The sequence below is a fragment of the Tupaia chinensis genome, unplaced genomic scaffold, assembly GCF_000334495.1.
Source record: "Tupaia chinensis unplaced genomic scaffold, TupChi_1.0 Scaffold150128_1, whole genome shotgun sequence".
In the NCBI taxonomy this organism is placed as follows: Eukaryota; Metazoa; Chordata; class Mammalia; order Scandentia; family Tupaiidae; genus Tupaia; species Tupaia belangeri.
Window position 1 is genome coordinate 346,549 of NW_006209967.1, and position 12,571 is coordinate 359,119.

Sequence of the window (12,571 nt, forward strand, 5' to 3'; positions counted from 1 at the left end):
GCCAGCCCCGGAAAACCGGTCCCGTTCCGCGCCGCTCCCAGTCTGGGCCTCACAACTCTGCCACAGTCCAAACAGCTCGCGCCTTCGTCTCGTCAAAAAGACACTTGTGACTTTTCTAGTAGTTGTCTATTTTCTCTTTCTGCTTCTCTGATTTTATTGCTTCCTTTTATTGCAATGACCCACCAAGTTAGAGAAGGAAATGACTTGCCTTCAGATTAGGGATCAGATCTAGACAAGCCCCTTTGCAAGCGGAGGAGGGCACTGAGTGTGCCCCAGAGCTGTCACGATTTGGCCTTCGAAACCATTAGCGGAGAGTGGCACAGAAGAGCCGCTGCGAAATCCCCTCGAAGTGGGCTGCAGCTCCCCTTTCCCCCACACTAGTTAGCGCCAGACCCGGGTCGCTCCCTCGGAACCGCACCTGCTCACAGGTGCTTGGGGCTAAGACAGGATTTCGGTCTCTGAAATCCTGTTTTGAAGTTTGCAAAAGTCGTGTTCGCAAAGAGCAGAGAAAGTTCCTGGGTCTTTCCCAGTCTGCAGCGTTCGGCCGGGTTTTCATTCATTCGCTCATTCATTGCAAAACGTTTCTCTGCGCCCAAGCTGTTGGCCTTCGTTTCTTTCCACCCCACAGCCCGCAACTCGCACCGGGGTTCTAACAGACGGTTTAAAAGACTCTGACAAAAGTGACTTAGCCCTGAGCAGTCAAGTGTCTCTTGAAGCATTAATGGGAAAGGGAGTCATTGCCTAAAACTCGCCACTTTCTAAGCTCATACACTGCAAAGCTCACGTTTAAAAACGTTCCAAAGCAGCTTACTTTCCCTGGAACTCACAGGCTGCTTTCCTTACCCAAACTTCAGAGACGCTTACCCAAACTTCAGAGGCAGAACGCGACGTGAGTTCCCCCCCCCCCGTTTCTTTCTTTCTTTTTAAATTAATTGTCTACCTCACCTAAGAAGAATTACATGAAAATTCTTCCCGCTGACCTCGAGCTCACCATTTCTGATCCACCCTTCTTACTTTTACAATGATTCTCTTTATATATTGGTGAATTTTATTTTGTGTCTGTTTCAAGGCTCCAGTTTACATCCTTAAATTCCTTAACTTCTGGGAGCTTTGGTGAGCACTGTAATAGCCATAACCTGTCCAAGGAATCCAGACTCCCTAAATAAAGAAAATTCTCTATTCACGCGTGCTGAGAAAACCAGCCACCACCTCCCCCCAGAAAAACAAACTCTTGTGTTCTGGATCAAATTTTCTCGTTAATTCAGATGTGATATATACCATTACAGAAATTAAATTTCCCAAGAATTCAACTATTAACAAGCAATTCCTCCATACAAAATCGTGCCCCTTTAAAACACAGTTTAAGAACTCTTGGATGGTAAAAGTCTTCTAGATCTTCCTAAGTGTGAGTCCAAAATTAACATTTCATAACTAGAGGACAGGTAAACTAGTTAATAGACAGTTGTACTTTTATATACACATCTAGCTTTTAGAAATCAAGTCAGGGAGTCAAGAAATACAACCTTTAAAGCAACATTGAAGAGAATCTTTGCTAAAAGGTAGAAGTGTTCCTAATTTAAGATTTTTTTTTTTTAATTTGGTTTGCTGAATGTAGGGTGTGGAGTAATGTCTCAGTGGCCCCTGATGGCAAAGGCTGTTTTAGCCTGTCTAAAGGGGACATGTCCAGACCAGGCAAAAGATTCCAGGTTAAATCATTGGGCTCTTTTCTTGCAAGACTCAGTGAGAGGCTAGCGGCTTGGTGACTCCATAGGGATTAGTCACATAGTCTGATGGGACCCCTCCTGGAATGGGGGGAGGGGAAGCTAGATGTTTGACCAGAACTTGCCAGAGAAACTATTCATTTTTAGTTATTATTATCTTCAAGGAAAAAGGAGGCATGGAAGAGCATGGAAACTGCCTTGTACACTGGTGTTACTGGGAATTTTTGTGGCTGCCTTGAGGAAGGTCAGCTGGGCTAGCAGACCAGAAGGCAAATAGATGGCCCCCAAACAAGGGGCTCAGCCCAAAGCATAACTTTGGAATAGGGCACTTCTTTTCCAGCTTCAGGACTTCTCTTCCCCTTACTCCACAATCACTACCTCCACTTCCCTCGTCCATCCCCCCTTTTTTTCCCTCTCTCTCTTTCCTGACCTCAAATCCATAAAAGTAACTGTTGTCTAACCGGGTTCCAGGAACTGGTCAGGTTGGGTTATTTTTTTCATTAATTTATTTATTTTTCATTTCATTTTCTTTTATACATTCGATCACATTTTAATTTGTCTTACAAAATGGGTATTTCAACAGGTGAACATCTCTCCTCAACACAGTTGACATAACCACAAAATATCCTCAACAGACAATATCACACCTCCCTGTAACATCAATATTTTGCCTCCCTATTTTTCTTCTAAATGTCCTTCCTCAGACCCTCCTCTTGCACACACACTATATCTGGTATTTACATCTATATACTGTGTTTCTATATCCTTTAGTGAATTAGTTTCAGTCATAGAGTGAGGACAGTCAGTTTATATTAAGTGGGGACATGCAGTGCCTCTCCTTCATAGCCTGGCTTGCTTCACTCAGCAGTAAGTCTTCCATAGGTTTTACCCAAAAAATGGTCTCTTTGTCAACATTATATGTCTAGTATTTATGGCATCATTTTCTCCTCCAACCCATCCTGTTATTGTTACAATATTTTTTTTTAATTTGCCAGATGGCATATTCACTCCCCATAGAAAGATAGAGAGGGAGAGGAAGAAAGCACCCCTTGTGGTCATTCCACAATCCTTTCTCTCCATTTCTCCATTCTGTTGAATTCTGGGCACCCATGCCCAGTGTGTTTTCTCAAGCCTCTCAGTGAAGATTCAAACTGGGTGTTCACCGTATGGTATCTTATTCCCTTAGCCACTCGGCCACAGGTCTAGGCCCATTTTGTTATCTTAAGGTCCTGACTCCTTTATAATTTCTGATTGTTGGTATTAGTTAAAAGATAACATTTATCATGTGCTGACTGTGAGCTCCAGACTAAGTGCTTTGCATATAGTATCTCATTTAATTTTGTCAATAATTCTTCCAGGTTTTTAATTATTATTCCCATTGAAAAGGAAAGTAAATTGAGGCACAGAGAGATGAAGTAACTTCCCTAAAGCTTCACAGCTAGTAATTAGAGGAGCCTGGCTTCTAACTCAGGCAGTCTGACTCCAGAGCCCACTTGTCAATGACCGTTGAAGAGTCGGTGCATATTTTGAGACTGTGTGAAGAGGAGCCAAATTCAAAAAAGTCTCAGAGTAAGAGAGATCAGATGACATTAGTTAGGCCCCTGAGCTATCCAGTTCCCCCTTACCCCTTTCAGTTCTCAAGCCCTCTTAATAGAAACAACATGGGCTTTATAAAAAGAAATGGAAGCCAGTCATAGCCTAAGAGTAGCCAGAGACTGCCAGAGCAGAGATCATGAAGTGAATCACCTCACCCGGACAAAACATGAATTTTAAGGGTTTTTTTGTTTGTTTGTTTGTTTTGGGAGAGGTTTTTGCTTTAGGGTGCGTGTGCTCGCCATACAGACAGAGAGAGAGAGACAGAAAGCGAGAAGTCACCCCCCAGGGGGGATGGCCATGCTGCAATCCCTTCTCCTCCATTCTCCTCTAGGGATCTTGGTCACGCACGCACATGTGCCCGGCGTGAGTTTTAAGCCACCGGGTCTGGGACACAAACTGCGGTTGACTACGTGGGAGTCCAGCAACATAGCCATTACGCCAACTGCTGGTCCCATAACATGAATTTTAAGTTTAAGAAACCTCCAGAAAACAGCAACAAAAGCAACATCAAACTAGTTATTTTTTTAAAAAGAATTATTTTTATTTAACTTTATTTATTATTATTATTTCCCAGAGAGAGACAGAGAGAGACGAAGTGAGAAAGCAAGTCACCATGTCCAGGACTAGAACCGTGGTCGACCATGTGGGAGTCCAGTGACTCTAACCACAACGCCACCTGCAGGCCCCCAAACCAGCCATTTTTAATGCTTAAAAAAATTACTTACAGCACACGCCCGGCGTGAGTTTAAGCCACCGGGTCCGGGACTCGAACCATGGTTGTCTATGTGGGAGTTCAGTGACATAGCCATTACGCTACATGCTGATCCCAAGGAGTCTATGTTTGTGAGCAATTATGCTTGATAGGTCTGAGATGATAAACAGCAAGTTTTCAAAGAGCTAGATGGTAGGAGTACTATAGATCTGATGCCAAGGACACAGGTTTGAGGGCCAGCATGCATTTCTCTGCTTTTTAGGCCTTCATTGCACCTCCCCTCTTGCCAGCTTTTACTGGGAACAAAGTCAGTACTTCAATATTTTAATACAAAGAACCATATATATATATATTTTTTTCACATAAGTCACCAGTCACCCTAGTCTTCAAGGGCATGTGTGTGTTATACAAAATACAAGTTCAAAAGGTTCTTGACCACTTTTTTTCATTTATACATTTAAGATCTGCATTTTATATATTTTAATAAACACTTATTTTAAAACTTGAATCTCATAAACTGCTTATTAAAATTTTCAAGTGCATATAAAATGTCTGTTATTTACTGATTTTCCTCTACTCTGACATATCATATATGAAAATGAGTCCTTGTCTTGCAAATTTCTGTTAGCATAAGTTTAGTATGTACAGCACTGGGTCCTGGGTGGAAATGGTGAAATAAGATTATAAAACAATCTGAATTTACAGATTCATGATCCCAAACACTCCAGGTCCAATATCATCTATTAATAATATACCAGTGGGACCAGCAGTTAGCGTAATGGCTATGTCGCTGGACTCCCACGTAGTCGACCGCGGTTTGAGTCCTGGACCCGGTGGCTTAAAACTCACGCTGGGCGCGTGTGTGTGCATGCCCAAGATCCCGAGAGGAGAATGGAGGAGAAGGGATTGTGGCGTGGCCACCCCCCCTGGGGGGTGATTTCCTGCTTTCTGTCTCTCTGTCTCTCTCCGTCTGTGTGGCGAGCGCACGCGTCCTATAGCAAAAACCTCTCAACAAACAAAACAAAACAAATCAAAACAAAACAAAATAATATACCAGTGAATGAATGGATCACTCTATCTGAAAGAACCTCAGGAAATCCTAATAAAGGGAGGAACCTTCTTTAGGAACCACCGTGCTAAAGGTCCTTCTTGAGGTGTTCTTCCTTCTATATGGATGCATTTTTGCAATTATAGGATATCAACTATAGTTTCTAACCCACTTTTCACCACTCCTTTTAATTTTTTCTATGTGCCCCTTCTCTGGGAACAAAGCAACAAGCTACCTAATGTTTCCCAGGCCAAAGGTCATGAAATGTGCTTTCTGACCATAGTTTGCAAAGCTTCTGTTGCTTGTCATGGAATGCTCTTAAGCTCGGCATGATTTGAGCTATGCTTGTTTCTAAAATGGGGCCTTGGAAACCTGATCCTTGCTGAACACAGGTTTCATTGCTATTGAAAACTGGAATGCTACTCTAACAAAAGACAATTGTTTTATAAAGAGAACTAAAACAGGGAAATCAAAACTAAAAGTCAGACAAATTTGTGAGGTTGGTCAAGAAGCTGCCTTTTTTTTTTTTAGTCTTTTCCTTCTTCAAACACCATACCATCCTCATCAATGAATTTCCAGCTCAGCAGCTTCTGGCTATCCATCCTCCCTCACCTGGTACAAATGCACACAGGAACACACATACAGAGTGTGTGTGTATGTATACATTTATACAAATATGTGTATTTACACACATGTCTATATACATCTGTATACATATATGTACATATATACATATAGATATATGTATACATATTTCTGTGTGTGTGTGTGACATGCTATAGGGCATGTATGCTGGCCAGAGAGCAAAGAAAAGTGAGAAAACACCGCACAGGGAGGATGGCCACATTGCAATCATTACTCCTGCATTCACCTCTCAGGATTTGGAGCATGCATGAACACGCACCTTGAGTGTTGTTTTCAAGTCACCAGGTCCAGGACTCAAACCATGCAGTCAGCTATGCGAGATCCATCTTAACCACCACGACTCCAGCTGACTCACACACAGGAACATATTTACTGGACACTAATGAGATTTAAGCTTCAAGGTCCCTAACTTTTTCTCCCAAGGTCCTGGGAGTAACCTTAATAAGTCTGTACTGACAATTTTATATTCCATTTTCTTTCATTTTAACAAATAAAAGTATTTTTAAAAATTGTATGTATACAAAGCAAAAATTACAGATCTTTTTTTTTTTTTTTCCCAATGGAGAACATTACATTTTTTTTTTTTTGGTCTGTTAAATGTGTCTTCCCTTTGACCCTCCCACCGGTCCCCTACCACACACTCTACCATCCACTTTCAAATTCTCTTACAGTCTCTGGTATCTACAGTTATTCTCTCTACTATCATATCTTTGGATCTTTCAATTTCTGCTAAATGGGTTCCCCAAATTATAATAGTCCCTGAATGCACAACAGGTGGAGAATACAGTAAACTTGAAATATATATACAGTATGTATGTATGGGTTCCTACATGCATGTGTGATCGCAGTATTATCGCTGAGGTTTGACAAAGTAAGAGTTGCAACTAGCAATTCACAATTAGAGAATCTGTATTTTTAAAATGGAAATGACTTAGAGAAGAAAAGGAAGAATTACACTGAACTTTAAGAAGTTATCCCTACTGTAAAAAGGAGTATATCACATAAGCAGGATCAAAGTGGAAAAGAGAGTAAATGGAAGTAATATCATCATGCTATATCCTACAGAGTGATAATAGAAATTATTTGGGCCATATTTTCTTGAATCCAGATCATACTGTGGGGGAGGTAGTAAAAATGATAGTACATTTTAAAATGTCTTACATTATTGGATTAGAAATATTTATGAAATTAGTACATACTTATATAACAAATCAAAAAGTCAAAAAAGTGAATGCAGAAGAAGATACCAGTTGTGTTCTTTTTTGTTTTTGTTTTTTTTTTTGAGACATTTTTACTATAGGGTACGTGTGTTCGCTGGAGAGGCTGAGAGATAGAAAGTGAGAAATCACCCCTTGGGGGGAATGGCCACACTGAAATCCCTTCTCTCCATTCTCCTCTCAGGACTTTGGGCACACACATGTGCCTGGCATGAGTTTTAAGCCCCTGCGTCCAGGACTCAAATGACGATCGACTATGTGAGAGTCCAGGGACGTAACTATTATGCCATCTGCTGATCCCAACAGTCTATGATCTTGATTCAATCATATACTACCACCATCATTCTCCTCTCCAAGATAATCAATATTAACAATTTGGTAAATATCTTCCTATATCATTCCTCACGAGCATAAACTTTATGTGAACATACACAATTATCTTGTTCTTCTATTTTTAAACAAAAATAGGACAATGTCATACATATGACTTTGCCTCCTTTTTAAAATTTTTTAATTTCATTTTCTTGTATACATTCAATCATGTTATTTAGCTTACAAAGTGAGTATTCCAACATGTCAACATTTCTCCTTAGTCCAGTTGATAAAACTAAAAATTATCTTCAACAGATAACACCACATTTCTTTGTCCCATTAATGCTTTGCTTATTTTTCTTCTAAATGTCCTTGGATGTCTCAAAAATCTACAAATAGAACTACCATATGATCCAGCAATCCCACTCCTTGGTATCTACTCAAAGGACTTTGCCTCTTAATAACATATGTCAAAGATATTTTTCCAGATAAAATATATAAATATGATGTTATCTAAAATTATTTGTTTATATTTTTCTAAAAGAAAAAAAGAAAATCTGATTAGTTTTTAAAGTGGTGTACTATTCCCTTTATTAGAAAATAAAGGAAAAAATGAGAAAAGCTGCTACTCTGGATTTAATTCTGAAAAATAAGAAAAAACTTGGTTGATAATCTGGAAATTATAGGATATGTACGGTAAAGCTACCATGCTATTTTGGATACTTTAATAACAAAACAGACAAATGTTGTACCTAGTCAGTCATACACAATAGATTACAGAAAATGAGATGCTTTATTTTTTAAATCAAAATATATTTATGCCAGCATATGTGTGTGGCAGTATTTCATCCATCCCACCTACCGCAGATAGTCTTTAAATAATTTTTAAAGAGATTTTTGCTCTAGGGCGTGTGCACTTGACAGACAGACAGAAAAAGAAGAGTCACTCCCAGAGAGGATGACCACACCACAATCCTTTCTCCTCCATTTTCCTATCAGGACTTGGGCATGCATGCACACACTTTCTGCTTGTTTTAAGCCGCTTGGCCCTGGACTCAAACCATTATGCCATCTGCTGATTTCAGGAATGTGTTCTAAGAGTGATATAAAGATAAAAATCAATGAAGCATACATCTGTGATATATATCATATCATACAATATTGTGTCATATGATACCATATCATGTCATAGCATATTAAAATAGTGTTGCCCTGCCTGGTAACAAAAAATGCCAAATTTTTAAAGTGCTGAAAAACTAACCAATTTATTTGATTTTGTGTATGTGTACTCACACACTCTGCACAAAACCAAACTATGAATATGAATCACACTTCTTGGGGTGGAAGTATGGTACAGTGATAACTGATCACATAGATTAGGCAAATTGTCTTAATTCCTATTGTATTTCTTTTACCTCATTGAGAATATTCTTTGTTTTTTTTTGGAGAGATTTTTGCTATAGGGCGCATGCGCTCGCAGGAAAGACAGAGAGAACAGAGAGAAACAGAGAGACAGAAAGTGAGAAATCACCCCCAGGGGGAATGACCACACCGTAATCCCTTCTCTTCCATTCTCCTCTTGGGATCTTGGGCATGCACGCACACGTGCCTGGCGTGAGTTTAAGCCACCAGGTCCAGGACTCGAACCACAGTCCATTATACGGGATTCCAGCAACAGAGTCATTACACTAAATGGTGGTCCCCCTCATTGAGAATATTCTGATTATAGGGGCAAGCTCTATGACCTGGTGGTTAAAGGAGATGAATCCCACATGGCTGACCCTGTGGTTTGAATCCTTGACCTGACAGCTTGAAAAACACATTAGAAGTGTGTGGAAACGGGGCAGTAGTGCCCAAAAGAATGTTGGGATGTTTTCTCCTTCTCCCTCGCTCTTTGTCTCTGTCTCTCTCTGGTGAGTACACACATCTTCTAGCAAATTTTAAAAAATACATATTGTAATTATAAAATGTTAACCAAACATTAGGAGGAAATGAAGTTAGAGATCTGAGAGACTATTCATACAAGAAAAAAAAATTGTTAGGGGAGGAGAGAAAATTTATAGAGAGTACCCAGCTGTTATGCTTAGAGGCTAACCTCCAGGTTCAGAAAAATGACAGACATAAAATTAAAGTAGCAACAACAAATAAAAATATGCCCTCCCAAAACAATCTGCAGATGCAATTGCAATGATCTTCGGAACAAAGTGGAAGGGTTAGAAGTTTAGAAATAGGATAGGGACAGCGAGTGGAGAAAGTGGTTAAGGTGCTGGATTCTCACGTGGTTGACTGAGGTTCAAGTCCTGGACCCAGTGGCTCGAAATTCACTCTGGGAGTGTGTGTGTGTGCATGCCCAGAATTCTAAGAGGAGAATGAAGAAGGGATTGCAGTGTGGCCATACCCCCTGGGAGTAATTTCTTTCTTTCTTTCTGTCTCACTTTCTTTCCAGAGTGTACACTCACCCTATATCAAAAATCTCTCTCACTCTCAAAAAAAAAAAGTTTGGAAATATGCAAAATCCTAATTTTTAAAACATAACAGAAAGATACCTTTCAGAAAACATAGACTAATAAATTAAATTGATGCTGATTCCAAGGAAAATTCTTACAGAATATTGTACAAATGTCTCCTAAGAGATGCTCCCCAGGAGCAAACAGGGATTCACTAATAATGAGCCAAGACAGACTCTCTTATCTTCTATTTTGAATGTTGTTATATCAAACATTCAATATAAGCCCCAATGATCCAGGTATCCTGATACTCACCTTGTATGTTTTCCTCCCACAATGAATCAGGGCTGGCCCTGTGTGGCCAACAGGATTTGGAGGAAGTGATCATGTTTAATTTTTAAGGCTAAGTCATTAAAGGCACTGAAGCATCTACCTAAGTTTCTCAGAATGAGTGATCTGTGAGAAGCCATTTACCACACTCTGGGGACACTGAAATAGCCCTATGGTGAGGCCTATCTAGAAAAGAACTAGTGTCCACCACCAAGAGCTAGCATCAGCTTGCTTCCATGTGAGCAAGCTGCTTTGAAAGTGGATTTCCCACTCCCTGTTGAAGCCTTAAGATGATGGCAGTACCAGCCAATTTCTGACTATAACTTTATGACAAACCCTGAATCAAGCCACTCTAAAATTTCAGAGCCACAGAAAACATGAGAAAAGATTATTTTTTTAAGCCACTAAATTTGGGGATGATATGTTACAAGGCATTAAACAATCAAATAGGTTATTCACCAAGTAGACAAGGGCACTATTGTAATTAGTGTATTTGTATTTCAGCAAAGGATTGTCTTATGTCCTTTTGGACAAGACAGAAAAGCGTGGGCTGAATATAGCAAAGACAGACATATTTGTGACTGCTTGAACAAGACAGTTGATTAATGAATAAATGGCAAAATGCAATATCAATATAAGTTGATGCTGGGCATAATCAAATGTGTACTCTAAAATAGTGCTCCCAATAGAAATTTCTGTGGTGGCGAAAATGTTCTAAAGCTATATCATGTATCTATGATAGCCACTAGAAACATGTGGCTGTAGACTTGAAATGTAACAACTTAGAAACCGAATTTCAAATTTCATTTTAATTAAGGGGAATATAAATTTATACACACACATATGGCTAGCAGCTACTGTATTAGCCAGTGAAACTCTCTACAATGTAAGAAATCACATTTGTTAAACTTTAGAGAAAAAAAATAGAAACCCAAGGATGGACTCTAAAAGAATTTCAAGTGGTACAGATTTTATGTCCTTGGCCCACAGTTCAACTATTTATCAATGTTTTAGGTGACAACAAGAACGACATGAATATAACTTTTGTTGATGAATCCAAACTGGGAAGAATCATTAATTTATAGGTTGACAGTATTTTTCCTGGGCCTGGCACTCCAAGGTCAGAGCAAGAAGGGAGTAGAGCTAGGGAAGTGATTGGGCTGAGACATAAGGTAGTCTTTAGGGTTAGTTCAAAGGAAAGAGTCCCAAGGCCAGAGCAGGGTAGAGGAGACAAGCAATAAATTGGGTGTAGTTTTGGGAGGCAGCGAAGCATACAAGCTGAGAAGATAAAACTAAAGATGAGACTGGAGCTGACAGGAAGCTAGAATGATGAATGAACAGGGGGTTAAAAAAGGGAGTGATGGGGCAAACTGCAATGGAGCAAGGAATAAGCACAGATGAAGGCCAGTTCATGCTGGCTTTTGGCTGCCTTGTTTCTCTGTTGTTTTTACTTGGAGCTTTTTGCATTCCCTCTGGGCATAGGCTGCAGTATTAAAGCAGCAGGTCTGTTTAGGAAAGAATTAGAATATGCAAGAACCTAGGATAATTGGCCTATATCAATCAGATGCCATTTTTTCCCCCTCAGTATCTTTTTATTTTTTTTAAATTTTAATTTCTTTTATACATTCAGCTGCTATACATCACAACAGCTTGTAAGGTGAATTTGCAAGATTTACTGCTGAGTGAAGCAAACCAGGCTATGAAAGAGAGACATTGCATGTCTCCACTTAATATATACTGATTATCCAAACAGATGACATTTTACTGGCAAGTGTGAAACTGCACAGCTAAGTTAAAAAAAATTTTTTTGCACTGGCCTATGGCCTAGTAATTAAGGGAGCTGGATCCCACATGGCCAACTGTGGGCTTTGTATCCCCACCCTGAACACTTGAAAAACACACCAGACACATGTGCGTGTGTGCCCAAAATCTTGACAGGATGGAAAAATGCAGAAGGGACTGTGATATGACTGTCTTCCAATGGTGTGTGGGGGGATACTTTTTCTCCCTCTCCTTCTATGTCACTTTTTCTCTATCTGGTGAGGGCAGATGCCCTTTGGCATGTACATTTTTAAAAATCTGTGTATGGGAACCAGCAGTTAGCGTAATGGCTATGTCGCTGGACTCCCACGTAGTCGACCGCGGCTCGCGTCTCGGACCCGGTGGCTTAAATCTCACGCCGGGTGCGTGTGCGTGCGTGCCCAAGATCCCGAGAGGAGAATGGAGGAGAAGGGATTGCAGCGTGACCATCCCCCCTGGGGGGTGATTTCTCGCTTTCTGTCTCTATGTCTCTCTCTGTCTGTCTGGCGAGCGCACGCGCCCTATAGCAAAAGCCTCTCCAAAAAAAAAAAAAAATCTGTGTACATGAAACGTGAGAAACCTAGCTAAAATGGTAATGTTAATTCAGTGTTGCAATGACACCAGAAAAATCAGTAAAATATCCAAAGGAAATTGTCTTAATTGTTCCCTAAACTGGGTAAAGACATCTAAAGAGGTGGGATTGTTTCACAGCATTACATTTCAAGTAAATTATATGATCTCAA